This window comes from Pararge aegeria, chromosome 8 (assembly GCF_905163445.1).
Source record: "Pararge aegeria chromosome 8, ilParAegt1.1, whole genome shotgun sequence".
Taxonomy (NCBI): domain Eukaryota; kingdom Metazoa; phylum Arthropoda; class Insecta; order Lepidoptera; family Nymphalidae; genus Pararge; species Pararge aegeria.
The window spans coordinates 8,356,778-8,360,558 of NC_053187.1; positions in this window are offsets into that span (position 1 = coordinate 8,356,778).

Here is a 3,781-nt window from a genome sequence, read left to right on the forward strand (position 1 = left end):
ATGAAATCCTGGTAACATACATCCTGGTTACTTGATTTTGCGGGACAAATATTTTTCATCTTTTTCGTTAGAAATATGGCGTCTAAATTAGTAGTCCTTCATTTATCTTCTAGCCTTGGCCTCTTCAAATCTCATCATCATCCTGTATCAACCGACGGACGTCCAAAATCCAGATCCAGATTTCCAAATTGAATAGACCGCCGCGCCAGCGGTCTTATGACGTCTATGTGCAGTGGCCTTTTGCGATTTCCCTGCGATTGCGAAATGGAAAAAAAACAGACCTTTCATTACAAGTCACAACCAAGTGTACCTACTTTAATGGTACTGTGAACTAGATTCAATAAAAGCAAGTACTTAGGGACGGTCTCTGGAGAAATATCGTCAGATGGATATTTCTAACTTCATCGGAAAAATAAAGACAAATAGCTCACAGTGTTTTACGACTGGAGAAATAATATTTTACTAGCGGTCGCTCACAGCCGCACCGCCTAAAATTTCTGTTTTCTCGTGAGACTAAGAAAATATTTTTTCCGAAAGACATGTCCGGAATACAGGGCATGGAAAATTTCATCGAGATTTCTGCGGTGTAGCTTTTATCGTGTAGATCAGAAAAACACATTCGTTCATAGAAATTTGAATATTTTTAAGAAGTCAGTTTGCTCTACAGACATCACACATCACATAATTAGACAGGAGGTATCCATAATTCGAGAAAACTAAATTTTTTGTACCGCAACCAGACAGATCTTCCAAAAAACGCTCTAATTACTAATACGTCACTCCAACACAGGAACATTCTCAGACGATTGTGACTTCTCAGCGTACTAAGACTATATTTATTAGTGGACAGACCTTCGCAAAGAAAGGCCTGCTTGTATTCAATATTTAAAATGATGTTTTTTTTTATTGATTTAGTTTTTGCTATGTGGTGACGGCAGATCAGAATCACACTCCTCTTCTCGCGGGTGTCGTAATATAACGGAGAACGGGAAGCGTCCTCTGTCCTACTACTACAATCTGCTGAGATCTGCTATTATGGGCACACTCTCCCATCGGGAAAAGCCTCTAGTCCAGCAGTGTACTGTCATGATGATTTAGTTTTAACAGTAAATAAAATGTTCAATGTCCCATATTATATCCTCCTATTGTAGGATTGTTTTCGAAACGAAGTCAGGTATTCTATTTTTAAAAACTATTTTTGATCCTAAATCCACGTGTATTTCAGTAGGCCTGTACATATCAGACGTTATCTTAAAAAACTTTATACAACCTTCCAATAAAACCATTCATCTGTACCCGTTCTCATTTCCAGTTTTACTATTTCCAGTTAACTTCCGCGCTGTTAGGCGGGTAAATTGTGTCGGATTCTAAGACTCTGCCACGGAAGAAATAAAAGTATTTAGATCGGCGTTCCTACAACAAGAGAAAGATGGCACTTAATAGTTTTATATTCTTGAACAAGGAATGATTTTATTTCTTTACTATTTCCATTGAACTTGGAAAAGTTTTTCTTCTTATGAAACAAAACCGAGTCCCATTTTGCTTTGTAACTAATACTTATGCTGAATAGTATTATCACTATCGGACCCATTAAAAGACATCAGTCTCCTTTGAAATCGGAGAGAAGGATTTAAAATTTAAACTCTCCTGCAAAGCAGTTTGGCGGGATTTATCAATAAATCACTTTTCGAATGCTACTCAAAATAACCAGGACCTAAGGTATTCTCATAAAGTGAACAATTCCATCTTCCGGAGAGAGCTCGTGAGGTCGGAGGCAGAGGTGGCCGATGACGAGGATTTTACGAGGTACCTTGCAATCTCATCAACATATGTTGCCAACATAGGTTTATGAGATTGCTTGCAACAATAAAGCCGCCTTTGCATGACTACAATGTTCCCTACTTATGTAAGTATTATGTGTATACCTTTTTGTTTTGCGTACAATAAAGTATTTCTTCTTCTTCTTTATTACGAAAATTGAAATAAACATGTTCCAATAAAGTCAATACTTAAAAAAATTGTCGGTTGTTACCCGAGCCTTTTAAACCTTAGCGGAGCTTTGAGGTTGACCCAAGAACTACATCCTAAGATCTGTGCCCAGCTGTAGAATAAGTTTGATTGTTTAATACGTAATATCACAAAAAGCGAGAGGTAGAGTAGGGTCAGTCACCTATTATAATTTTATGTAATTTGTATATATAGTATATTCAAATGTTATTGTATTAGTATGTAGAATTTTGTTATAATTTAGATATATTAAATATACTTAGTAGTTATTATGAAGTATATTGTACCTTTATTTGACCTATACCACAATTAAATCATCTTACTCACATCCTGGGGTAGCTGGAAGAGATAAGCTTTCCTTTGTACACTTCATGTATCTTATGTTCACAATCACAATTTATGGTACATAAATAATAAATAAAATAAAATATATTTTTATGTTTAGAAATTTTAATTTACACAACTAACAAACATTATGTTTAGTTAGTACTATAGCGAAATAATTTAAAAGCTTTTGATAAGCGCATGTGAGGACAAGAGGCTAATCAGGATAAATAGAGCTTCTCCATAGACGTAATGACTTCATTTCTCCTCTTTACTCCGTTGATTTTTCACGTTTCGCTGTATGTTTTTTTTTTCATAAAATATTATTACCACAAACCAGTAACAATTGATTAACTATATATTGTAAGTAAGTGATACACTAATGTATCGTCTATCTATATATCTATATGTAGCAAACAGATAACATTCACCTTTAAATATAAATGTAAATGTGAATTGACTCGATTTTTTTGTTTGCCGCAGTATTGGATTGGTTAAACCAATCCAATACTGCGGCAAACTAATTAATTATTTATTAATCAATCATGTTACTATTACATGTCCTATTATAAAATTAAATTAAATTAAATTATTTATTGCACACACAAAAACAAAATACAAAGAAACACATTTACAAAAAAAATAAAAAAAAACTAGTTTAGGTGTGCAAAGGCGGTCTTATCGCTAAAGCGATCTCTCCCAGACAACCTTTGGCGATAGTAGTTTAGTAATATAGTAAATTTAGAAAAGCGTTGCTTATTTCCTTGCAAACGCACTCGTGATGAAAGGAAACACGATGCCACAAGATTTTGTATAGGTAGGTACATAGCGGCCACTCGTGATTCTATACTGTAGCATCAGGTGACAAGGCGCTTCATTGTACATTTTATACCGACACTTTCTTAATATAAGTGAGTGTCCTTTATTAAAACTACCCATCTGTTTCAGGGTTCCGTTGCTAAAAGGGTAACGAACCACGCTGCTTTTGAATCAAAGGTATGCTACGTTCCTATAAGCTGTGGATGTGTGTCGAAGCCACCAATAGAATCTCTTGAAATGCATAGCTGGTAAGTAGGGATTCATTCAAAGCAAGTTTTTTAATATAAAGGTGCGTGCTAAGGTTGCCAAAAAAGTGGTGTCGCTACGTGCAGAACCAGTAGATGGAGATCATTTTCTCCCATGACAAGCGTTGTGCAAGCCGATGCATTCCTAGGGGGTTTTAATAGATCCAACATAACCCGATCTCTGTCTTAAAAAAAACCGGTTTCTTTTTTAGGAAATTTCCCCGACGTTAACATAAAAAGTTTATTTTCGGCGCCGAAACTTGAAAGTGAGGTTACCACATTGGCATAACTTCTCTTATCAATTTTGTATTAATGAAGACAAATTAAAAAAAAAAAAAACCATTCCCATCTCACCTACGAAGTTTTTAAGTCGTATAGTCTTAAAT